General features: G+C 48.3%; 1 pseudogene; it reads left to right on the top strand.

Annotated features, from left to right (window-relative positions):
* The first annotated feature begins 10,962 nt into the window (after positions 1-10,962).
* Positions 10,963-12,222, top strand: LOC146194672 (uncharacterized; annotated as a pseudogene).
* The last annotated feature ends 15,351 nt before the right edge of the window (positions 12,223-27,573 follow it).

Below are 27,573 nucleotides of genomic sequence, written 5' to 3'. Positions count from 1 at the left end.
GTCCCAACACTGTCACACTGAGGTAGATTAATTCCTGGTCACGCTGGAATCCCAAGCAATGATGTAGTGCATCTTCTCGCCCATCGAACTTCAACACCGGGCGCCTGGGATTCCCTGGCCTTATCCACCAACGTGGGACACTACTCTTCAATACAAAAAAAAAAAGAAATCAACATTCACTATGACAACATTAAAGAAACTGTTCGTACACTTCCTCTTCCTGATAAATCTCTCCCTACCACGCAAATACGCATTCTTAGACGCATACAACTAAATGCAGGGCTTACATCCTGCCAGATCGTTTCTATATATAGCGAAACAGACATTCCCCAATGCCCAAATTTTTCCGAACACTATGTAAACTGAGAACACTGCATGTATTCATGTCCTGTCGCAACTCAATCACCCGCTTTCCACACCCTCCTCCCCAAACGTCGCGGGCTTGGTTAGCATCTCACCACCTGAAAGATCAGTTGGCCTTGGTGACGCTGTCCCGAGACATTCTTGACGCTTAGTAATGCGTTAAATAAAGGTGTTTCATTTTCCTCCTCCATGTACAACACGCATAAATATCCCCCTAAAGGCCGATTAACACGAAGGATGGAATCGCTGAGTCCGCGCGCGGACGAGCACCACGTGACCCGACGTCACTGGCTTCGCATCATCCGCGGACGGCGCAACCTTCGCAAGCCACAAACTGGCGCGCGTGTTTCCCCTGTCAAAATATGGGGTCGTCTGCTACTTTTCTAGCAGAACTACATCTTCTAAGTGAGGCAGCAATAGTATTTTCGTTTCTTCGTCTCACAAGACGTTTGCAGCACTGCGAAAGGCAGAGGCACCCCGGTCCAATCTGGATCAAGCGCACTACTTCAATGGAGGCGAAAAACAAGGCGCCCGTGTGCTGTGCGATGTCAGCGCACGATAAAGAACCCCAGGTGGTCGAAATTTACGGAGTCCTCTACTACGGCGTCCCTCATAGCCTGAGTCGCTTTGGGACGTTAAACCCCACAAACCAAACAAATAGGCAATTGTGCTCGTACGCGCCTCATCATCATCATCAGCCTGACTATACCCACTGCAGGGCGAAGGCCTCTCCTATATTTCTCCAATTAACCCAGTTCTGTGCTAGCTCCACCCACTTGGCCCCTGCGAACTTCTTAACCTCATCCGCCCACCTAATTTTCTGCCGCCCCCTGCTACGCTTTCCTTCCCATGGAATCCAGTTTGTTACCCTAAGCGACCAACGGTTATCCTCTATTCGCACGACATGTCCTGCCCATGCCCATTTCTTCTTCTTGATTTCCACTAGAATGTTGAGTTATTTCTCTGACTCACTCTGCACGCTTGCTATCTCTTAATGTTACCCCCACTATTTTTCGTTCCATAGCCCTCTGCATCGTCAACTTAAGTAGAACTCTCTTGGTTAGCCTCCACGTTTCAGCCCCATGGTGAGTACAGGTAAGATAAAACTGATGTATACTTTCCTCTTGAGCGATACAGGTAAGCTGCTAGTAATAATCTGCCAGTGCTTGCCAAATGCGCTCCGACCCGATCTTATTCTTCTTATTATTTCATTTTCATGGTGCGGATCTGCGGTTACTGCTTGGCCTAAGTACACATATTAGCCTACTACTTCCAGTGCTTCGCTACCTAACGTAAACTATTGTTCCTTCCCAAGGCGGTTGAACATTACATTAGTCTTCTGCATATTGATTTTCAAGCGTACACCTTTCTACTTTTCCTGTCTAGGTCATCAATCATTATTTGCAGTTCATCTCCTGGGTTACTTAGCAAGGCAATGTCATTAGCAAATCGCAGATTACTGAGGTATTCTCCATCTACACTTATCCATAACTGCTCCCATTCCAGGTCTCTGAATACTTCCTCTAAGCAAGCTGTGAATAGTACTGGGGAGATCGTGTCTCCTTGCCTAACACCTTTCTTTATGGGAATGTTGTTACTTTATGCAGAACTATGGTCACTGTGCAGCCAGTATATATATCTTCCAGGACTTTCATGTACGGCTCGTCTACCCCCTGATTTCGCAATGCCTGCATCACCGCCGAGGTTTCGATTGAGTCAAATGCTTTTTCGTAATCAATGAATACTATATATAAGGGCTGGTTAAATTCCGAGCATTTTTCTATCACCGGGTTGATGGTATGGATGTGATCGATAGTAGAGTACCGTTTCCGAAACCCTGCTTGATCATTTGCTTGATTGCAGTCTAAGGTTATCCTGATTCTATTAGCAATTACCTTAGTAAATACCTTATACGTAAAAGACAGTGAGCTGATTGGTCTGTAATGTTTAATTCCTTAGTGTCCCCTCTCTTAATTATGAATGAGGATAATGTTTGCGTTTTTCCATGGTTTTTCCATGGCACTTAGTCGGGAGGAAGCGGTCATCCTAAGGCAAATGCAAACCGGGTCACTCCTAGCCCCGGCAGTGCTACACGTCCTCCACCCTGACATCTACACGAGTGATATGTTCAGTGTATGTCAAGTGGGTCCGGCGGATCAATGGCACATCATGTGGGACTGTACCAGGTTCCCGACCGAAGCTGCATCCAAGACATACCCACCGGAACTTCAAAGTGCTGTGTGGAATACAGACAAGGACATGCAACTATGAGCCGTCCAGCAGACCCGGGGTGCGCTCGAAAAGCACAAGCCTCACAACCCACCACAAACGGGCCAAATGAGGTAGTGCAGAGTAGGGCTTAACCCCAGGTAGACGCTTAGCCAGCGTCCCGACGCTTTAACCCGTCGTTTGCCGGCTCCCTAATAAAGTTATACGTACATACATACATTCCATGGTTCCGCTACCGTCGATGATATCAGGCAGTGCGTATACAGGGTGGCCAGTTTTTCTAGCACGATATCCCCCCCCCCCCCCCCGTCCTTGAACAAATATCCTCTCCAGCTGCTACGCGCCTCTCGCCCTCAAATCGGAGGGGCGACAATAGCACAATTTCCTATTATAGTGCGCAGGGGCGAGAGGCACTTAGGAGCACAATTGCAAAGGGCTCCTCTGCCTTTCGCAGTGCTGCAGATATCTTGTGAGAGGAAGTATACTTCCTCTCCAATTTGAGGGCGAGAGGCATGTAGCAGCTGAAGAGGATCAGATAACTATAGATTTGTTCAAGGACGGGGGGATATCCTGCTAGAAAGACTTGCCACCCTGCATACGCAGTGCCTGCTGTCATCGACGGTACCGGAACCATAGACAAACGCAAACATCATAGTGAGGGCTCACTTGTAGTGTGAACAATAGGGTGTCTGGAAGCTCTCGCCTCCCTGGCCATTGTCAACAATGCCGCGTAGTTGCCTTGGAGTGTTGTCGCCTGCCATTTTCCTCTTCGGTGGCGGAGCTGCAAGAAGCGGTGCGGCTCCGGCCTCCAACGGGTTGTTGGTTGGTTGGTTGGTTGTACAACTTTTAAATCCATCGGAAACGGGGAGTCGTGCACCCGCGGATTAGAGGCTGGCAGGTAGCCCTTGGCTTGTTGCGGCCTCTTCCGCCAGATGGACGGTGCGGTGCTGGATCGCAGGGTCCGCGCTTCGCAGCAGGGTATCGCAGGCTTCTCTACTTTATTTTGCCCTATCCCTGGAGATTGTGGGCCCTCCCAAATTATGTGGTCGAGGGTCCCTCTCGCCCCACAGTGTTTGCAGAGATCATTGTCCCTCAGGTCTGGTAGCGCGTGAAACGCCCAGACCGGGTTCATGAACGTATTGGTTTGTAGCCGCCTTCACGCGACAGCTTCTCTATTATTTAGTCTAACATCTGGCGGGGGTACCAGTCTACGTCCCAATTTATAATGTTCGATGATTTCCCCGTAATTTTGTAGACGCTCGTCGTATGCCTAGTGTTCGGGGGGCTCGACGGCTACCCGGGAGTGGAGAGCTCGGGCTAGCTCGTGAGCTGCCTCGTTACCAGGGACGGCAGCGTGAGCGGGTGCCCAAATTAACTGAATTTTCCTATTTATCGTTCTTTGGGTGAAGATTTTGGCCGCCTCTGGCGATATCCTGCTCTTTTCCAAAATTTTGAATGGCAGTTTTGCTTTCGCTAATTATGAACTTGGCTTCGGTTCCTACGCAAGCTAGCGCTATCGCAACTTCCTCCGCAGTCTCTATGTTGCGGCCTCTGATGGCTGCCGCGGATAACGGTGCCCCTCGGCCATCGACTACCGAAGCTACCGCCGCACCTGTTCTGCCACTTGCCGCATCAACATAGACTACTTCCTTTGCTCCCATGTTCTTGAACCGTCGCTCTAGAGCTTCGGCTCGTTTGGCCCTTCTTTCGACATTAAAGTCTGGATGCATATTCCTAGGGAAGGGAGGGACTATCAAAGCATTCCTGATTTCACTATTAACTGTGACTTTTTTTGAACTCCCCTGTCTGTGTTGAGGCCTACTTTTGCAAGGATTACCCTGCCCGCCTCGGTCGTGCTTAGCCTCTCTAATTGGGAGACTCGCACTGCCTCCGCCAATTCTGCCCACGTGTTATGCACCCCGAGTTCGAGCAGTCGTTCGCTCGAGGTACCCATGGGCAGTCCTAGCGCCTTCTTAACGCATCTTCGAATCAGGCAGTCTAACTTCTCTTTTTCGCCGGCCTTGATGTCCAGGTAGGGCGTGGCGTAACTGATTCTGCTTATTACATATGCCTGGATTAGTTTTAGTAAATTTCGGTCCTTGAGGCCTCTTCCTTTAGTGGCTACCCTCCTCAAGAGCCTGAGGGTTTGCATCGCGTAACTTTCTAATTTTTTCAGGACCTCTCCGTTATGGCCGTGGGATTGAATTACCATCCCCAAAATCCTGATCTGATCTACTTTTGGCACCGGTTTGCCCTCCACCTGATATGAACCTCCCCGCTATTCTTATTCTTGCAGCGGAGGTACTTTGGGTTATAAACGAACAACTCAGATTTATGCGGGGAGCACGAAAGTCCCCTTTTTGGCCGCGTAATCGACAATGATGTCGGTCGCTGCTTGCAGGCGTTCCTCCGTACTCGCATTGCTCTCATGGTTAATCCAGAGGTTAATATCGTCCGCATACATGCTAAAATTTAGCCCCTTGATTTGGTTAAGTCTACCCGGGAGGCCTCTCATTGCCACGTTGAATAGGAAAGGCGATAGCACTGAGCCCTGCAGTGTGCCTTTGATTCCTAACTCTATCGTAGGAGATTCTAAATTTTGAAATATCATGCAGGCTTTTCTGCCCGATGAGAAGTCTTTTATGTATTTGTACGTTCTCTCCCCTACTCCGAGCACTTCGAGCCCTTCGAGGATAGCCTCGTGCCTGACATTGTCGAAGGCCTTGGTGAGGTCTAGGCCCAGGATCACTTTGGCGTCTCTCGATCGCGAGTCTATGATATCATGCTTTAGTCGGAGCATTACGTCCTGCGTGCACAAGTGTGGTCGGAAACCGACCATTTCGTGCGGCCACAGGTTGTTTTGCTTCATGAAGCACGTTAATCTCGTCTGTATTACGTGCTCCAGCAACTTCCCTACGCATGAGGTTAGGGAAATCGGTCTCAAATTTTCCAATTGCTGGGGTTTTCCCGGTTTGGGTATTAGTATTATGTTTGCCGTTTTCCACTGATCTGGCAACTGGCTCGTTTCCCAAACTTTTCCAATGAATTCGGTTAGTAGACTAATAGAGTCATCGTCCAGATTCCTTAGCATTTTATTGGTGATCCCATCGGGGCCCGGGGCTGATTTAGTTTTTAGTCTTACAGTTTCCGCCCTTACCTCTGCTTCCGTGATGGGGGCGTCAAGCGCCTCATTGGGCGTGCCACCGTAGCTCGGGAGTGGGGAACGCTGGTTGTCTGCAACATACGTTTTTACTAACTTATTCATAAACGCCGCGTCGTCTCCTTCAAAGGCGTGCCTGACTTTTGCCAATCTTATTCCCGATTGAGTTTTCGAATTTGTTGGACCCACCACTTTCCGTACCCCGGTACCACAGGCATCCTGTAAACGAAGAAACCAACGCGTTTATGTTTGGGCAAAGCTCGTACAGTTATTCTGAGCACAAGGCCTACCAGTAGGTACTTCTGAGCAAAATACCCATTATTTTTAATGCAGTTCGAGTATTAGCAGTTAAACCGGCACGGTCCGGCATGTCGAAGTATAGTCGCAGAAAACCGGAAGCAGCTCATAAACAACTCAATATTGTACGGATTGTAGCCAAATTTCACCTGGAGATTTCTATAACCAAACTAAAGTAATAAATCTGGAAATAAAAAGAAAATAATTGCGTAAGCAAAGAATCGAGTCCAGGACCTTCGAATTCAGAGACGGGCACGCTACCCACTAGATTACAAAAACTTCCTTCTTGTATTAAACGTTCCTCATGTTCTACATACATCCGCTATTTACGCAGCCTTCAGTAGTAAGCGGCAGTGGTATCATCCTAATGCCGATCATTTGAAGGCAACTGTCACTAGAAGGTTGGCAAGGATCAGCATATGCCACAAAAAGGGAGTGAAAATATGGAGCAAAGTAACTTATTCATAAACGCCGCATCGTCTCCTTCAAAGGCGTGCCTGACTTTTGCCAATCTTATTCCCGATTGAGTGTTTGAATTCGTTGGGTCCAGCAGATGCCGGAGCATGCCCGACGTTTTGGAGAGATTCATGCCTCCCTCCATTTGGTCGCATCTGGAGCCAGTTTTGTTCGCACAATTTGATCGCGTAGCTTTCAATTTCCTTGTTATGCCTCGCGATTCGTCTTCTAAGATTCTTGTTCCACTTTTGTTTCTTCAGCCTGCCTTCCATGCTTTGTTTAGCGTCCCACATGTGGAGCAGTCGGCTATCTGCTATACCAGGAGGGTCGTCTCCTACCAGCGTCTTTGTCGCCTCACCAACGTGGCGTTTGTGTGCCTCCGTTCATTCCTCAATGTTCTCAATCCGTTCTAATTGCGCGGTTGCCCTGATTTCTCTAAATTGATCCCAATCCGTAACGGCCGGTTGGCACGCCCTGTGCGTCTTGACGCCCTCTTTGAGGACCGAAACGACAATGAAATGGTCACTGCCAAAATTTTGCTCAGAATTTTGCCAGTCTAAACCCTGTAAGTTTTTTGAAAATGTCAGGTCTGGGGATGTGTCCACGCATACGCTGTTACCCGTCCTCGTTGGATGATCGGGATCCATATGGAGGGTGAGACCTAGCTCGTGCGTGTCCTCCCATAGCTGCCTACCTTTGGTGTCCTGTATAGCATAGCCCCATTCTTGATGTCTTGATGACCAACGATCAGCAAGGGATTATTCCCGGCCGACTTGATGGCTTTGCGCATAAGGGGGCCCTAAATCTAATTTTCTTTTGCTTGGGTGAGCTATAAATGTTAAGAAGGAATGGACTGGGATCCTTCTTTCGTCCCGTTAATATCTCGAGAAATACGTTCCCGATATACCTCGAATTCAAATCGTGTTCTATCACCGCCACATTGGGCTTGACAAAGGTCGCCACCGTCGATTTCACGCCTCTATCGCTGTTGAACACCTGGTATCCCATTAGTTTGGCTCCCTTCCCTGTTTCCTGAAGGGCGATTGCGAGGGGGGTCTCAGTTATGAGTGAAAAGTATTGCTGCAGTAGCGCTCTCTTGCGCTGGAAGCCGCGACAGTTCCACTGCCAAATTTGGTTTTCATTTACGCGCCTGGCCATTTTGCATCTGGGTTAGGGTTCGCTCGACATTCTGCTGCCACGTGTTGACGGCTATGAGCTCGGTTCGAACTCTTTGCACTTCCCCTGCAAGTGCCTGTACCTGACTCCGAATTTGGTTCATGAATTGGGTCATTTGGCTCATGAATGAATTCAATTTTTCGTCAAGCCTAGTTTCGAGCGCTTGTAACGGGTCTGTTTCATTAATTTTGCGCTTCACCGGGGGCGGGCGAGACGCCTCAGTCGCCATTTGCTCATCCCCTTTCGCCGGTGGCGCCGCTTGTGGTGAGGCGACTGGCTGAGCAAGTGGCAGTTGCTTCGCGGGAGTGGGAAGCCCTTGCTTTTCCGTATGCTGTTTCGAATTTTGATTTTTCTTTAGCTTTTTATTCACCCCCTTAAGCTCCTCAATTTCTTTTTTAAAAATTTCGACTTCCATCGTCTTTCTTATCTTTCCTAGGTTTAGCCTGGGAGGCCCCGCTGTTGAAGCTTACATTTTTCCGGTTTCCGCTGGCGTTCCGCTTGGTCCATGGGTTGGCCGCGTCCCTCGAACTCGAGCGTCTCCAGGGCCCAGACCTGGAGCGTCCCATGGAGCGAGAACTGGAACGCCCCCGCTGCTGCGGTGGCATCTCGTTGGCGGTAGATTCCAACCTTGGGAAGGAGTCTCCTCTAACGCGGAAGTCTCCTCCTCCTTCTTGCTTGACTTTCGGTCGCCCTCTGTTGTCGTCGTGCGCTGGCTTATCCTTGACTTTTCGCTCCCATTGCTTCTTCTTCACCTCGTACGGAGTCCTGTATATTTCCTTACATTTTCGGTCACCAAGCAGGTGGCCCTTGCCGCATAGCTGGCACTTTGCCTCGCACTGGTGACCTTGCGGTGGCCTCTCCATTCCGCAGCTTCTGCACTTGAGGTTGCTCGGGTCCGGACAGACGTCCTCCCTGTGACCGAGTCTTCCGCAGGCATTGCATACCTCATACTTTTTGCGGTAAAGTTGACACCGCTGCGCCATCGGAGTCAGGCGAACCTATCGTGGTACTTCTCTCTCTTCAAAGAGAATTAGTACAGTTCTGGAATTTTTGCCGAGTCTCCGCACACCCAAAACTGGCGGGTTGCCGTGGATTCTCAGCCTCTCCATGGTGATCTCGTCGGTATAAGTGGCACGTCATGCACCACGCCCTTGCCGCCATCCCGGCGTCGCCACGTAGGCAGCCAATTCGATTTTCTCCCCCTCGAACACGAGGTGGGTTAGGCTCGCGTAGCGTCTCTTCCTTTCGGCGCTTGTAGTTGCCACGAGGATCGAGTGCTGCTTAATATTCGTCGAGATGACGTCCTCCCCGGCCTCGCCCGGGTGGATACCAGCTGCCACGATTGTTGCGTCAGCCAAGATTGCGTTGCCAAACTTGAGCAGACGCACGAGGCCGCCACGTGGCCTCAAAATTATCTTCTCGGCTCCATCGGGTAGGCGAGCATGCTGCTTTTCCACCGATTTAGCAGCCATTTTTCTTCCAGCATGCTTCTCAGCAGCTCACTGCTTCTCAACTTGCTGCACGGTCTTCTCGAGCGGCACATGTCTCTTCTTCTTGGTGGTATACCATTGGCCAGGCACTTGAAATTCCTCCGGATCTACCGGCGTTCTTTCGACAATTTCCATTTTTTTAGCTTTAGTCAGCTTCACGAGGCTAGGGCTAGGTCCCCGATGGGGCCGCCGCGATCTCAGGGTGCCGCGAGACGCTAGGCCACATTAGGCCTAGCTTCAGCACGAAGTCCACCGAACGAAGTCCGAAAAAATCGGAAACGAAGTCCCACCTCGGAAAAACTCGTATTCCTGTGGTCCTCTTGATGCGTTCCGTCGATTCGACACAAAATTCAAAAACGCCGAGCCGATGAATTGCCCAAAGTAACCGAAATTGGCGGAGCCCATGGAAGGCACGTCCGCTCGATTCAGAGGATCTAGCGCGGGTTCGGCCTCCAACGGTTTCCGTCCGCGACGTAGGCGACGCCATTCCAAGCCAACTACACCGCATTGTTGACTAGGGTGCCTCAATGGCCAAGGATTGATTGATTTATAGGAAGGGAAAGGCGCGGTAGCTGTCTCACTTGTTTTCTGCGGACACCTCAACCGCGCCGTAAGGGAATTAGGAGGAAGGTGGGAGTGAAAGTGGAAAGAGATAAAGAGGAGCCGTAGTGGAGGGCTGCGGAGTAATTTCGACTATAGAATAATTCTACTTCACTATAGTCTCACTAGATGTTTGCAGGAATGCGAAAGGCAGAGGTACCCCGATCCAATCAGGATCACGCGCACTACAATACATAGGCTATTATGCTCGTACGCGCCTCTCCCACCCCCGCCCCCCTCAAATTGGCGGGGGTGACAGTAGCAGCAAATTGGCGGGGGTGCCAGTAGGAGCACAACTGCCCCGCCGGGATGGCGCAGTGGTAAGATGCCCGACTACTGTGCCGGAGTACCCGGGTTCGAACCCGACCTCGGCAGCTGCGTTTCGATGGAGGCGAAACGAAGAGGCGTCCGTGTGCTCTACGATGTCAGCGCACGTTAAAGATCCTCGGCTACAGCTCCTCATTCTCTTTCCACTTTCACTCCCACCTTCCTCCCTTCCCTTATGGCATGGTTGAGGTGTCCACAGAAAACAACTGAGACAGTTACCGCGCCTTTCCCTCTCTATAAATCAATCAATCAGTAGGAGCACAATCCTCTGCTATAGTACTAAGGGCCGAGAGGCACTTAGGAGCACAATTGCAAGGGCTCCTCTGCTTTTTGCAGTACTGCAAATATCTTGTGAGACGAATGCCTGGATGCTCTCGCCTCCCTGGCCATTGAGGCGAGAACACCCAGCATGCATTCAGGCACCCGCAGTGAGGCGAGAGTACAGTGAACTAGAAGTATAGTTCACTGTAGCGAGAGCATCCAGCATGCATTCAGGCACCCAATTGTTGACACTACAAAAGCGCCCTCACTATACTTCGTCTCATAATATTTGCAGCACTGCAAAAAGAAGAGGAGCCTTGGCAATTGTGCTCCTAAATGTCTCTCGCACCTGTAGTGTTTGTAATCGGCATCTAGCCGAATGTTACCACTCTGTTGGCCTCTATGGAAAAAACATGGCGGCTTAACTAACAGGCTCGTTTCATCAGTGTCTCGCCCAATCTAATCAATCGGACCCCATCACAGTATCCGGGAACACTAAGATGGTGTCAGAAGTGCTCTTTTATCTCATGTGAGTACCACTACATCAAGAGTCAGTCCGTCCAATCACCCATCAGCAACAAGCGGCTACCGGCAATCGTAGCCATGGCACATGTTCTCCCTTCCTTCCCAAGTTTTGACCTGCGCGCTACCGACGGTAACAATATTGGTCACGAGTGGACGAAGTGGATAGAAAGGTTCGAAAACTTTTTTTAGCTCGCGATATCTCGGCAGATCCACGCAAAAAAGCGCTCCTCCTGCACTACGTCGGTGAAGAAGTCTACGACATATATCGCTCGCTCCCCGAGAGTGCTGCGCAAGGTGCGACGGCTACAAGCACGACCCAAACCACGCAGAGTACGTCGACGCCAGAATACGATGCCGCTCGAGCGAAACTGAATGCATATTTTGCTCTGCGAGTGAACTCAACATTTGCTATCTATAAATTTTGTCAAGCTCAGCAAAACGTTGGTGAGTCACTGGACGCCTCCTTCGCGCGCCTCCGCAGCTTTCTCGCCACTGTAACTTCAAAAACGTCGACTCTGATGTCAAGAACCAAATCGTTCTCGCCACAACGTCGTCTCGCCTCCGAAAGTATGCCATGCTTCATTCAATCACGTTACCGGACTTACTTAAGCAAGGAAGAATGCTCGAGGATGTCGAACTGGATGTGTCCGAAATCGAAAAGCACGTCGATAACAATGCGGCGGTGTTCGCAGTACACAAGAAAGGACAACACCATGGCCAACACCCAAGAAATGAACGACAGATGCCACGCCAAGCCTACACACAGCAGCGACCTCATGTCTCGTTAGCAGATTGTCGCAACTGTGGCGGCAAGTGGCCTCACCAAGGCGGTCGATCCAGTTGTGCTGCATGGGGCAAGACTTGCAAGGCATGTAACAAGGTTGGTCATTTTGCACGGTTCTGTCGCTCAACCACAGTACACGCAGTGGACTGTGACAATGACTCAGACACACAGTTAGCCTGCAGTAAGAAGAGTTCAGGTACTAGAGAGCCTGCAGCCACCTGTGACACCAGTCCAAGCAGCGAGGAGTACGTTTTTGTTGCCATGAATTCCCCTCAAGTAAGTTCATCTCCAAAGTCTATTGTCACTGTCAACAATGTGCCATTCACTTACGTAATCGACACGGCCGGGGACTACAGTGTCAATTGTTGGCGAAAATGACATCAAGAGCTGTCGCCTAAATGTGAATTTCCAAGAAACATCCATCAGAGTGTTCCCATACAAATCAACGTCTCCACTTGAACTTTTGGGCAAAGTCTCTGTTACAATGAGATACAAAGATAAATGCATTGAAGAAGACATTTTTGTCATTCCAGGAAACTGTGCACCACACTTAAGCTTCGCAGCAGCAACCAACCTGGGGCTTGTCCAGATCACGTACCAAGTTTCTGACAATCCAGGCGACAAGTCAGTCGTGGAAGCATTCCCCAAATCGTTTAGTGGAGTTGGAAAACTCAAAAACCATCACATCCACCTTTTTGCGAACGACTCAGTCCCACCTGTTGCACAACCACACCGACGTATTCCGTTTGCCTTACGTGATGCCACAGAAAAAGAACTTGAACGCCTCCTGTCAGAAGACATCATAGAGCCAGCCATTGGACCTACACCATGGGTGTCCCCTGTGGTTATTGTGCCCAAACCACATCAGCCTGATGAAATTCGAATCTGCATTGACATGCGTGTTGTGAACAATATCATTCAACGTGAACGACATTTGTGTCCGACAGTGGATGACTTCATTGTTGCCTTAAATGGAGCAACAGTATTCTCCAACCTTGACCTGAAGAACGGATATCACCAGTTGGAACTTGACACTTCTTCAAGGCAGCTCACAACTTTCTCGACACATGTTGGCTTGTTTCGCTACAAACGTCTCAACTTTGGCATCAGCAGTGCGGCTGAAATCTTTCAAAACGCCATCCGCCAAGTGCTCAGTGGCATTCCCAATGTCCTGAATGTTAGTGACGACATCCTTGTTTTTGGAAAAACAAAACCGGAGCATGACGCCTCATTGAAAGCAATTCTGCAGCGACTCCAAGAAGCTGAACTGACACTCAACAGAAAAAAGTGTCACTTTCATCAACGAGAACTGAACTTCTTTGGACTTATTTTCTCAGCTGACGGCGTTCGTCCTGATCCCAAGAAGATAGTAGCCTTCCTACAAATCAAAACACCAGTCACCGCAAGAAGTAAAGAGCCTGCTAGGCATGACCAATTCAGACAGATTCCTGAAAAATCTAGCCGACCTCACACAGCCATTACGTGAACTGACATTGCAGAACGTTGCATGAGAGTGGACAAAACGACAGCAGAATGCTTTTGAGAGCTTAAAGTAAGCATGTCTGATGCATCCACCCTTGCTTACTTTGACCCGTCCAAGCCGACAGAACTAGTAGTAGATGCAAGTCCACATGGACTTGGTGCTATCCTCACGCAACGTGTCAGTGAACACATTGCAGTGATAGCCTATGCAAGTAGAGCGCTCACACCTGTTGAAAGCCGCTATTCCCAAATAGAACGTGAAATGCTCGCAGCTGTATGGGCAATGGAACACTTTCGCCTTTATCTTAGTGGAATGCACTTTCTTTTGCTGACTTATCACAAGCCTTTAGTGAGCATACTGGGAAACCCAAGATCATCACCATCTGCCCGCATTGAGCGCCTCGCTCTGTGCATTCAACAGTACCATTTTGATGTACAACACACCGCAGGAAGTAGCAGCCCTTCCGATTACCTTTCCAGGCATCCGGTTCCTGAGATGAAAATGCATACCCGCAATGACAAAGTACCCAACGAGTACGTTAACTTCATCCAGTGCCACAGCATCCCAAATGCCTTCTCAGTTCAAGAAGTTGCTGAAGAAACTAAAGCAGACCAGCAGCTACAATTACAGTATTCTCCAACCTTGACCTGAAGAATGGATATCACCAGTTGGAACTTGACACTTCTTCAAGGCAGCTCACAACTTTCTCGACACATGTTAGCTTGTTTCGCTACAAACGTCTCAACTCTGGCATCAGCAATGCGGCTGAAATCTTTCAAAACAGCATCCGCACTATAATAGAGAATTGTGCTCCTACTGTCACCCCCGCCAATTTCGGGGGGTGACAGTAGGAGCAGCTTTGTACGTTTCTAAGCTTGACGCAAAAACATGGTCGTACACGTGAGAATGATCGTAAGCAGTGGAGACAGGAGTCAAACTGCTCGCACTTTCTGCGCGCTCTCCGCAAAAACGAAACTATATGCCGCAAGAAGCGCCGCCTCTGTACAAGACGCTGTGGAGCGGGTTGGCTCCAAGGTTTACGTGCGAAGCACTACGAGGCCTAATCGGCTCACTGATTCGGTGCACCGCCAACTCGGCATTCGGGAGAGAGAGGTCACAATTAACCAGCCTTCCACTACTCAATTCGGTCTCGAGTTGCCACGCTGCCCCTAGGCTACGACAGCACATTCATTTGCAGGGATTTACACCTAGGTCACTCCAGGCAACTTGGTCCATAAGCATCATGGTCCTGCTCATGAGCACGCCTCTGGCAGCTGATGGCAAGAAAACAGTAACATCAAATACATCTACCAAGATAAACTACGCTAAAGTAGGGCTTTCACGTTATATTGGGGGTTATCACGGTAGACCGGAACACTTACCAACATCACCTCTATACCAAAAACAATCGATTTCCTACTAAATACCCTCTCAGGCAACACAGAAACCTCGTCACAAAAACAAGGACGAATTACGGTAAACAGAAGCTTAATTACCAAATTCCAACTATATTCTACAAAAGCCCATCCCTGTGTTCCGTGTTCCATCTCTCTAAACGCAGATTTAAGAGAGGCATAAAAAAGCAGTTGAGTGGAATAATTGTTCTAGTCTGGTTTGATATTTGGCAAATGCAAATTTTTATCATGGTATGTTACTGTACAAATTTTTTTTCTCATTGTTTTGTGTGCCATATGCTGTTGTTTCTTTTAGAGTTTATAGTGCACACTGTTTTTTTTTTTTAGGTTTTACTCCAGTATGTTTAATTACCGCGTATGCTGTAATGCTCTGTTATCGTTTGTTTTCCGTGTTGTGCGCTGCTGTGAATTGTATGGGGAACTGTGACCCCGTCAGGCCTAACCGCCTTTTATCGCAGTTCCTTCTTTCATTTTTTGAAAGAGAAATAAAGAAATATGCAAATATTTACTAGGCTTAGCCACGCTAAAACTCTGCAAGTTTTTTTTTTTTTTTTTTTCATTGTCTTCTGTGGCGTGTATGACTTTTTTCTGGACTGGATCGGTGAGGACTTTTCGATTAAGGGGGATATAGGGCTAAATAAGGGTCAACTTTCGAACTGTTGGACAAATTTAGATACATTTTCAGGGTTGGCTTACCTTCTGCTTATTGGAATATATATTTTCATTACATTAGCACAAAGACCAAATAGTTGCAGCTGTCATAATGAGTAATTAAGTGTGTCAGGGGAAAATTATCATTGTAAAAATCATAAAGATGTACTAACAGTTTGTGTTTATATCATTTCTAATTCATCGCACAGGTTAAGGTCCATTGCAGGTTCTTTGACAATTTTGTAAGTCCAAGCACTTTAAAATTAACTATATTTTTTTTCTTGTCATTTTACGTCACATATTTGATATATTTTTTTCTTGTGGAATGATCAGGAATCCATAAGAAATCAATCTTGTTCCAAACAAAATTTTAGTTAAACCACCTTGAAAGCAGCCTTTAGCGAAAGAGTGAAAATGTTAGTTTTCCTAATGGTTAGGAACTTGCAAAAAGTTATATTTACATTACCTGGTACACAGGAAAGGATAGGCACAGTATCTGTCCCACTTGTTCTGCGTACACCTGAATCGTGTCATAGAGGAAGGTGGGAGTAAAAGTTGAAAGAGCACTAACATCGCACAGCACATGGACACCACTTCGTTTTCGCCTGTGCTCAGGTCTCTCCACACTCTGGAGCCAATATTTTTTTTTTTTTTTTTTGCGAAAAGTGCAAACTGAGAAAAATGAGTTCGAAGGTTTCAGAACAAGCAATATAAACTTACGGCCTAAGTTAATACAGTCGAACCCGGATATATCGAACTCAAAGGCGATCGCGAAATAGTTCGATATATCGATAATTTGATATACAGAAATCGGCTTGAGATGCTACTCGGGATCGTGAAAAATGATACGGTATTTGTCACGTAATCAACCCAGTCGCATAATGAACCGAACTCCCCCCCTTTTGCCCCCCCCCCCTAGAATTTGAAAAAAAAAACGTTCGGAGATGCGTCCCTCCGTTTCAACCTTCGCATCCACAGCTCATTTATTGTCACTACGCAAAGATGCTACGCAGTGATAAGGTCACAGCGTGTCTATTTTTCGACAATGCGTTTGCTAGATCCACGTGGTGACAGGGAGCGAACTTGGCAGAGTGCCCGTGATGGCTTGATTGCACAAGCCTGGTTCGATTTATCACGCCGCGCTTGTGGCGGGCGTAGTCCACTGCCACAAAATCATTACAAGCATGATACTGCAAATGCCGTTAGAAGAAAACAAAGCTAAAACTCGATGTCATGATCGGTTTGGTTAGTTGGTTTGTTGGGTTTAACGTCCCAAAGCAACTCAGGCTATGAGAGATGCCGTAGTGGAGGACTCCGGAAATTTTGACCACTTGGGGTTCTTTAACGTGCACTGACATCGCACAGCACACGAGCGCCTTGCTTTTCGCCTGCATCGAAAAGTGGCCACCGAGGCCGGGATTCGATCCCGCATCCTTGGGAACAGTAGTCGACCGCCGTAACCACTGCGCCACCCCGGCGGAGTGTATCTTGATCGCAGTTGACCGCGTGCTTTCGTTGATTCATAGATGTAAGAATGGACGACTCTAGCACAAAAAAAAAAATAAATAAACAGTCCGCAGCCGCCATGGCTTACGCTGCGCCGCACATTCAGCACGACAAGTAACACTATGTACAGCGCGAAAAACGAAGACAGGGGAAGAAACACGCGAACAAGCGCTTGTTTTTTGGAGTGTTTCTTCCCCCCTTCGTTTTTCGCGCTGTACATAGTGTTGAACGTTCAACTCGCCCAGTTTCCGGTACTGCTGACGAAAATTGTAAGGACGACTCCCGAAAAAAAAAGAAAAGAAAAAACTGCCGCTTTTGCGTCCACAGCCGCGCACGTGCAGCACTACGACACGAGACGCACAATGAATGCACATCGCACGTCAGCCAACGCGTGCAGAGCGTTCACAACACACACTCGTGTAGTAGGTGTGACGAGATGGAAGGGAACATGAGCCTTGCAAATACGTGGAGCCTACTCAGACACCTACTTGATCCTGACAATTCAAAAACTCAATCGGACATAAGCCGGACACGTGTTCGAGGGCACGGACGAGGAACTCACGGCGAAACTAATTAACATGTACGTAGGCGACACACAAACCTTACCCCTGCCGGATTACGAAGGACCCTTAAACGAGGCCCTAGACGCGCCGATCACGGAGGCGGAGGTTCACGCCGAATTATTAGGCCTAAAAACAAAATCTGCTCCCGGCCCAGACGGAATCACAAATAAGGTTCTTCGAAATTTGGACGATAATTCCATCCGCACGCTCACCAAATACATAAGAATCGTATGGGACAGAGGCCGCCTCCCACAACAGTGGAAGACGGCAAACATAATTTTGATACCGAAGCCAGGCAAACCCCCTAAACTAGAGAATTTACGACCGATCTCTCTAACATCCTGTATAGGGAAATTGATGGAGCATGTAGTCCAAACGCGACTAACGCGTTTCATGGAGCTTAACGACCTGTGGCCGCACGAAATGGTTGGGTTCCGGCCCGGCCTGTGCACACAGGACGTAATGCTTCGCTTGAGACACGACATCATAGAAAGCGAAACTAGGGACGCGAGGGTACTACTAGGTCTAGTCCTGACAAAGGCGTTCGATAACGTAAAACATGCGGCAATCTTTCTGGCCTCCAAGAATTGGGGCTCGGAAAGAAAACGTACGACTATGTAAAAGTATAGTGCCTAGAATATACTATAGTAAAAGACTTCCTGTCGGGTTGTATGGGAGCCACTGACGACAGCGCCCCAAGTGGCAAGCTAACCAGGCGGACCGCCGGGAGACACCGGCATGGGCGACCGCGCCAAGAAGAGCGAAAACGGGCGCCATTACCTGATGTGTAAATAAACAGATTTGCTTATACCGGCTACGTCTACCACATGGCGGCAGTGGCGGGATAACCAACGCAGCGTGACACGCAGTACGTAAGCGGCCGCAGCGTCATGCCAGACACTCGCGGCGCGAACGAAGAGCGCGCGAGTGGCACTCCGAGAATGACGTTCAACCCGCTCGCCGTGGAACTGCCGACAAAGCTCGATTTCCGCAACCCCGAAGATTGGACACCATGGCACCGCAGGTGGGAACGCTACCGACTCATCTCCGGTCTGACAGGACAGGACGAGACGACGCAAATCAACACATCACTCTACGCTATGGGCGAAGAAGCGGAGGACGTGCTCGCTGCCTTGAAACTGACAGACGAACAGATAGCATCATACTCCGCCGTGGTGAGTGCTTTTGAAAAACATTTCCTACCTCGAAAGATTGTCATCTATGAGAGAGCGCGATTTAACTTTCGGAAACAAGAGCAGCATGAAAACGTCGACGCATTTGCGACTGAGCTGTTCAAGATTGCCGAAAGATGCGATTACGGAACTCTCAAAGACGAGCTATTTCGGGACGGGCTCGTGGTCGGCTTGCGAGACGTAAAACTCAGCGAGAGCCTGCAGCTTGACGCACAACTCACTCTCAAAAAAGCAATTACAGCTGCCCGCAATTCAGAGAGCGTGAAACTTTAACACAAGGAAATTCGCTCCATCGAACAGCCAGCTCTCGACATGGGAAAAGTTCGCGGCCAGACAAACGTCAAAACTCGCCGGAACGAAGCGAAGGCGCCTTTCAAGTCGCGCCCTCAACCTACACACAAGACGGGAGACGAACGCTGCAAGTGGTGTGGTGGTGTGCATGACCACACGAAGACACAGTGCCCCGCGATAGACAAGACGTGCAACCAGTGTGGGAAAAAGGCCACTACGCCCGCGTCTGCATGTCTAAGCCGAAGGACGAGACCTCGAGTATCCGACAACGAGAGAGCTCGGAGAGCTATATCTAGGCGAAATCAGTGGGAGTGAACACGCCGTGGAGGATTACTGCTACCGTGAACAACTTGCCTTTTACCTTCAAGGTCGACACCGGCGCGGATGTGACTGCAATCGCACACGACCAGTACGACAGAACCGTCATGGGACCCATCGAGTCAACGCAACAGCTGTTGATAGGTCCAGGCCAGACAGCGATAGCCACTGTTGGCCACATCGATGCAACAGTCACCTGGCGCAACACTGAAGTCCAAGAAGCAGTCTTTATCCTCAAAGGATTAAAAGAACCACTGCTCAGTCGACCAGCTATAGAATCACTTGGGATTCTACAGCGCCATCTTGAGCTAGACGAAACCCTCACACAATCAACTGATGTCCCCAACTTCTTGGCATCATACCCAAAGCTAACGTCTGGGCTTGGAGTCATGAAGACTGAGTACCGCATAAAAGTCAAAAAGGATGCTGAGCCATACGCAGTCAGTTATCCTAGGTGCGTGCCTCTTCCACTGCTTCCACTTGTGAAGAAAGAACTAGAAAGGATGGAAGACTTGGAAGTCATCCAGAAGATCGAGCGAGCAACCGAGTGGTGTTTTCCAATGGTTGTCGCTCGAAAAAAGAACAATGAGCTGCGCATCTGCGTGGACTATGGTCAACTCAACCAACAAATAATACGCGAACGTGTGCTCATGCCTACGGTGGATGAGTGTCTTGCAAAATTAGCAGGTGCAACAGTTTTGAGCCGCCTAGATGCATGAGCAGAGTACCGGCAGGTGCCACTGTCCAAGGACTCTCGCGAATGCACAACCTTCAACACACCAGTTGGCAGGTTCCCGTTCCTGAGGCTTCCCTTCGGAATCTCCACAGCGCCAGAGTTCTACCAACGAGAAATGCTCCGCGTGCTCGAAGGACTGGATGGTGTGAGTTGTCTACAAGATGACATCATTGTCTCGGGGAAGACAACTGAGGAACACGACACCAACCTACTGCTGGTGCTGACGAAGCTGGAAGATGCAGGTGTTACCCTAAACATCGACAAGTGCTCCTTTCGACAAACAGAAGTAACATTCTTAGGACACGTCGTAAACTCAAGAGGAGTCAGCGCCGACCCGGCAAAGAGCAGGGCCATAGTCCAGCTCGACCCACCATGTGATGTGTCAGGAGTCAGGTCTTTGTTGGGCTCTGCAAACCACCTAGCGAAATTTCTTCCAGAGCTAGCAGACTTTACGAAGCCTCTCAGAGACTTGCTCCACCAAGACGCCGACTGTCACTGGGGCCCAGCTCAGCAGCAGAGTTTTGACAAACTCAAGCAAGCTTTAAACAGGACGCCGATTCTCACTCACTACGATGCTCAGTCGCCTCACACAATGTCTGTGGATGCTTTCTCATAGTCTTGGGGCTGTACTTCTACAGCAGTCGCACGAAAAGCTCCTACCTGTGGCATATATGCATCACGCTTCCTTACGGATACAGAACAAAGATATGCCCAAATCAAAAAGGAGGCACTGGCAATCACATGAGCTTGTGAACATTTCCGCAAATACCTGCTGGGATCAGCCTTTCACGTGGAAACGGACCACAAGCCGTTAATACCGCTGCTGACGACTAAACGACTTGACGAGCTGAGTCCTCGCCTTCAACGTTTCGAGATGCGCCTTTTGGAGTACGACTACATCATCTCCCACACTCCCGGCAAAAAGCTGTACACAGCTGACCTTCTGTCCCGGAAGCCATCTGGGAACCAGCAGACAAAGAAAGAACTCTCGAGAGTGCAGTGCGCGAGTTTGAAGAATTAGCACTTGAACAGCTCCCTGCTTCAAACCAAATGCTGGACAGAATCAGGGCGAGCATCCAGTGCGACGAAACACTTTCCAGGGTGGCTACCTTCTGCACTGCATCATGGCCAACTGTGCATGGGCTGTCACCTGACCTGAAAAGGTACGTCGAGGTGGCTAGTGAGATTTCGCTCGTTGATGGTCTGCTATTCAAAGGCGACAGAATGGTCATCCCGCCAGACATCAGAGTAGAGGTTCTGGAAAAACTCCATGCAGGCCACTTGGGCACAACGAGGTGCCGAGCGAGGGCAAGAGAATGCATATGGTGGCCAGGCATAAGCAAGCACACTGAAGACTACGTGGAAAGGTGTCCAACTTGCAGAGAGCACAGAAAGCCAGAAACAGAACCCCCGCTTCTAACCCCATTGCCAGCACACCCTTGGGACACAGTCGGCAAGGATCTTCACGCTGAAGAGGAAAGAGTATGTTGTAGTAGTAGTCTACTACTACCGATTTTTCGAGCTAGAACAACTGCCGAGGACAGCTACAAAAAGCATAGCCCTAGTCTTGGAGCCAATGTTTGCACGGTACGGTGTTCCACGTACAATACGCACAGACAACGGGCCGCAGTTCACTTCCACAGAGTTCAAAGAACTAGTGCATCACTGGGGAGCCACACACACAACCTCAAGCCCTTACTACCCGCAGAGCAACGGTATGGCTGAGAGGGCTGTGCAGACAGCAAAGCAGCTTTTGGCGAAGTCTTCCAACATACACGGAGCGCTGCTTTCCTACAGGGCCACACCCAGCGTGGAAGGGTTTTCACCAAGAGAACTCTTAATGGGCCGTCGTCTGAACACCACAGTACCAACCACTTCGGAGCTGCTAGCCCCGAAGTGGGACGACAGCGAATTCAGACAAAATAACGAAGCCTACAGAGCTTGTGCAAAATGATCATACGACACCCGGCACAAGGTACGGAGCAGAGAACGCTTACTACCAGGCACAGCGGTGCGCATCCTCGCTGGAGCTGCATCACACGGCATGGTAACACAGCCAACATCAGAACCAAGGTCTTACGTTGTACAAACCGACAGAGGACAAGCAAGACGTACAGCAAGACACCTGCAACCGTTGCAGGACATGAGCACCACAAGAAGTAGACGTGTTTTTAAGCGACCAGAACGCCTGGACCTGTGAGATCAAACCTTTCAAGAAAGGGGAGTGTTGTGGGCGCCACTGACGACAGCGCCCCAAGCGGCAAGCTAACCAGGCGGACCGCCGGGAGACCCCGGCATGGGCGACCGCGCCAAGCAGAGCGAAAACGGGCGCCATTACCTGATGTGTAAATAAACAGTTTTGCTTGTTATACCGGCTACGTCTACCACAGGTAGAACGATAAAGATAACGTTTCAGGACATTTAATCCTCCACCGTCAAACTAGGAAGCAGGGGTACGCCGCAAGGTTCGATGCTGTCCCCGTTTCTCTTTAATGTTGCCATGCGAAACCTCCTGGAAGAACTGAGAAATGTGGAAAACTTGAAATTCAGCACTTCCCCGGACAACGTCAACCTATGGGCCACCCAGGGGAGTAGCGCGAGCATCTAGGAGCGCTTGCAGGCGGCGGCGGACACCGTGGTGTCCTACGTGGCCGAAAGAGGCCTCTCGTGCTCTCCCGGTTGACGAAATGGTGACGTCACACTCAGTATTAGAAAAACACTCGTACGTGCGTTGGATGGTGAAAATGAAGTATGGAAATCATGACGCACAGCATACAATGTCTGAGGTAGTTCAATATATCCTCACAATTCATAATCATGCGGGATGTGGACAGTAACGCCGGTATACGCTGTTTGGGACATCAGAAACTCAGTGTTGCCCGCAGAAATAGTCTTGACTTAAGCCGTGAAAACAGTATATTTTAAAGTCGTGTTGCGCGCTAACAAATTATTGTACGGCGCCCAAATTTTCTACAATGCGTCAGGACACAGAGAAGAACCTATAGTAAAATGTTTACTAGAATATTCGAATGTCAAAAAACCTCCGGAGTTGCCCTTTAAGGAACGAAGCATCCTGAAACTATATAATGCAGGCTTACCTACATCACTAGCCGCATATGTTACGCCACACCATTCCTAAACATCAGATCAGACGAAAAGCAGACAATAGACGCACTCATCAGACGATGCGTGACGAGGGCACCGGGACGCGTATTGACAAACCATATCCCGTAGGAGCACTCGAGCAGACGACGCTCTGACGCGCAAGCACGTGACACGACGTCACTTCCTTTAAGTTGTTTTTTGCTTGTTTTTATTTTTTTTATGCCAAACGAAGATGGCGGCGCACGCGCTCGCGCCGTTGCTTCGCCGACGCTGGCGTTGGGGCGTTGGTTAACCAGACAAACGCGTATCCTTCTACCATGGCTTAGTGGTAGTGCCTGTGGCTTAAGGGGTGCTGCGGCCGCAGTTTTGAGGCTTTATAAATGCAGTGGCCCAAGCCGTGCCATTTGGATGCTGGATACTGTGATGTTTGCAGTTCGAAACAAGTGTCTTGGCCTTCATCTCGAAGTCTGGTGTTTGACTCTGACAGCAAGCGATTTTGTGAAGCCACGACTGCTGAACTTTTGCTGCCTAAACATGCTGGATGCCGACTGTGCTGGTGCTGGATGTGCAAGTGTGTCGATTCCAAGAAAGCTGCGCAGCGCCGTTGGAGCTCGCCTTGGAGCCACTAATCGTTGAAAGTGCCTTGGTTAGTAGCACTGCAATATTTAGATAAGCACCGCTGGAATATGGGGGGTAAAAAGGGGGGAAAAAAGAGGAAAAAAACTTGGTTACGTGGTGTATTTGTGCAACATTTGCTGTGATGCAGCATCGCTGCTCGGGGGTCTTCGCTAAGGATGCTAAAGCTACTGGCCTACCCAAGGGCAAATGTAGATTACTACCGATGCTAAATTACATCTCAAAGGCCGTCTCTCATTTTATGCTACCTTGCGAGCAGCTGTTTTCATTCAGGATTGTTTTTTTTTGTTTTTTTTTTCAGTTTCCGGCATTTAAATACGGAAATGTTTCTATATGGCAACATGCTGGAACAGCGAAGCCAGTTTTTCTGAAATTAGCGGTAATAATCCTTGAAATGAAAACATGCTCTCGTTTTGTGAACGCACGCATGATTACGGCGCCCTGGTCATAGCGGCAACCGCCCTTTTCTGAAGCCCATAATCTGGCGACGTCAAACTATTGATTCTGAAAGTAGTGGGATATTAGGTGAACTCGATAACGAAGTACTCACGCTTCTGTGGCTAAAAACAGCGCTGACACGAGACGAAGCAGAGGGTACACGACGCTGCTTCGTCTCGTGTTAGCGCTGTTTTTAGCCACAGATCATGCACCAACCAGCCAGAATTTCCACCCTCTTAAAGTACTCACGCTTGTTTGAGAGCACTGTGTTGAATAGGCATTTGTTGAGCGCAATAGCTAACTTAACTGCACCTGTTAAGCAGAGGCAGTGACATAGCATGCTGTGTAATTTGTTTTTTGTAACTCTTTATGTATGTGATTGGTATTCTGCTCAAGTGTCATGGCAAGAAGAAACAACAGTGTTTATTTTTGAAGTTGTGGGCACCCCATAACATGCTTACGCAGAATGGTGCAGTTCAATATTGAGTCAAATAAATAAGTGCTGGTTTTCACAACTGTTTATTCCTTGTATACATCTCAAAGTGACCTTGGCTAACTTGAATTGCAAACTATCTTACAGCCGCTTCAAAAGCTTCTGAATTAGGTGACATGTTGTACATGCACCATTATGCCTACCAATCTTTTTGAAGAAGGAATCATTGCTACAAGATTAAAGGATTAAGCTCACAAATTATAGCAACACTTGAAGAGGGGAGAACCAGAGTATTTTGACATCACTCCCTTATGGTTTGCACACTGGTCAGCTAGCAATCCAACATTTCAAAGAAACGCTTGTTAATGTCATCATCATGTGCCACAAGTGTGTTTATAGTAAATTAGGTACTACAAGGACTTGTGGCTATAGTAAATTAGGTACTACAAGGACTTGTGGCTATAGTAAATTAGGTACTACAAGGCTACCCCGATGAAAGTCGTCTAGGAAATAGTATGAAACAACCAGTTTTAGGCATTTAAATTTGAGGAACCTGAGTTCGATCCCAGCCATAGTGACCATGTTTTGATAGAGAAAAATGTAAGGCACCCATTTACTGTGTGGTGTCAGTGCATGTTAAAAAAAAATCATTGGTCAAAAATGAGCCGGAGACCTACACTACAGAATCCTGCAAAGCCTAAGTCAATTTGGGACACTATACTAAACAAAACTGAATACACTGCTTTTAAATTTAGGTGAAACAATGCCTTTGCTGTTTAGTAAATGCATGGCAAGCAATACATTGTAAACCATTTATGCAGAAGCAGTTTGTTTTACTGGCAAATGCCTTCAACTTTTTGGCAGGAAAAAGTGGCAGATGTGACTTCAGTTCTACAAATGACACTGGGCAGCCATGCAGCCATCAAAGAACCTACTTTGAATTGCAAATAGCCACATTTGTGTTTGCAAGGAGGCCCAAAGCACAGTGAATAAGCAAGATAGCGATGAAAATAATTCCAACGAAAAGAAAGGTGGAGAGTTCAGCCAGCAGCAATATGACCCTAGCCTGCTGCTCCACACTAGAGAAGGGAGAAAAGGGAAATAAAAGGAGAATGAGGATACAAATGGTTGATGACAATGTTGCAGTGCAGTGAATTGGTTCGAGTTATAGAGAAGACCATGCACACAGTGGATTGCACTTGTCTCGCATAGTTGACATATAACACATGAAGTGCATATTCTCCACATACACCAGTTGTCATTGCACACACTTTCACTCTCATATTCTGGTCCAAATGCATACACAGGCTCGCCACGCACTGATTCTGAAAAAGCTCAAACTACACAGAAACATGATTGATCACACTGTAAGCAGCTGTATAGCATGCGAAGCACAGCACTAACAATTTGTGGTGTGTCACATATGGAATGGTTTGACTGTTAAATTGGCAGGGTACCATGCCATCAACTAATGTCTAAAAGCTGAGATGATGGCTTTGGTTGGAAGTAATCTAAGCCCTTGGCGATGCAAGTACACAAACGTAATCCAAATGCATTGTTCTTGAATGGCTGCTTTCCAAATTGTTGATATTCAAATTAAAGTAGTGTGGTGCTGTATGTTTTTCTGAAAAAAATCTTGCTGTGCAGCTAACTTCATTGCAACATCTGATTGAAGCTGGAACACCTGCAGCAGTACCACACAGCAAGACAAAAGTGTCCACGCAGATTGCAGAACTTTTGTAGACATGGAAAATAATAAAGAATGATTCATACTTATGAAACCTTTGCCCTTGTCTTCATTTTGATAGTGCGGCCCTAGGCAGCTGCTGCACCAAGATTTTCATAGGTCAACAGGCCCACCAGAACCAATGCACCCAACCGACCTTCTGCAGGGAGACCCAGCCGCTACCGATTCCAGTGGCTATGGGGAATGTGTTTATAAACCAGTACTACTGGAACTAGTAGGATCCCCGCAAGAAACCAGTAGGAAATTTTTACCTTGGATAAACAATTATCTTCTTTGGCACTTTTCAGCAATTGCTCTGATCCCTAAAAAGATGTTGGCTACATATCTACAGAATATAATTTAATATCTCATCAAGAGATGTGTGGGCATATGTGGGTATTCGGTACATGTACACTTTCTACTCTCCTACGTGGACATTATAATGTATACTATAATGATATATTATTAACATTTGCGGCAGATATTCACCAGATGTTCACTCAGTATAAGTTCTTTGGCTAAGATTTTTTTTTCTGTAAACTGATTTTACGAACGTTTACAAGGGAAAGTTATCACATTGACGGCATGTGACTAGCACTTTGTGTCATCATTTCTACAATTAGTCATTTAGCTTCGGGGTGATGACTTCCTTCAAAAGCCTCTTCTCTCGCGCTTGCCAGCTAACTGCATTGGTCTGCATGGAAACTATCGCCTAATATATTGCGCTCGTGTACTTTCGACTCCAGTATAAGCGAGAAATGTAGCTCCACTTTTTGTTAAATTGACTGAAATTCAACCCACATATAGCACTAGCCGAGTATAAATTATTTGACAATGATTGAAATATACTGCTATGAGCAATACTGGCTGATCGGCAAAGTACGTATCTTTCTCCATCCTTTTGAACCTATTGCACAATCCAAGACTTGTTGGTTTCGACGCTGTAGGCTTCCAGCCATTCGTTGACGGCTGCCTCGTTTGTCAGGTTCGCGCGATACACTAATCCGAGCCCTTTTGGCGCGAGCTCATCTTTTACGAGCTCGAGCGGCTCTGGGAGCTCGTCCATCATCTCTAGTTATCCGCAATTGACACACAAGTTCGCCAAGCACAAAATCACCCTGGTTAGCGCAGCGCGCAACGGATGAGCCAAGTGCACGTGCGTACAACCCAGAAGCACCGGACGAAGTGCGTGGAGCTATGCGGATGGGGAGAAGTGCAAACTTCGGGGTGTAGCCGAGCCGAGCGACGATTCCAGAAAATACCAGAACAAGAACAGCCGCGCAAGTGACCACTGGATTGAAATTTACGTAACACGTGACCGGTAACCGACCGACGTTTACAGAACACCAGAGCAAAAAGCCCGCGCAGTGGTCACTGGACCGAAATTAACGTGATCGCGTGACCGAACTTT

This window comes from Amblyomma maculatum, chromosome 3 (genome assembly GCF_055883805.1).
Source record: "Amblyomma maculatum isolate TAMU_Amacu chromosome 3, ASM5588380v1, whole genome shotgun sequence".
NCBI classification, from domain to species: Eukaryota; Metazoa; Arthropoda; class Arachnida; order Ixodida; family Ixodidae; genus Amblyomma; species Amblyomma maculatum.
The sequence above is the reverse complement of the archived record's forward strand: the minus strand, read 5'-3'. Positions and strand labels throughout refer to the sequence as shown.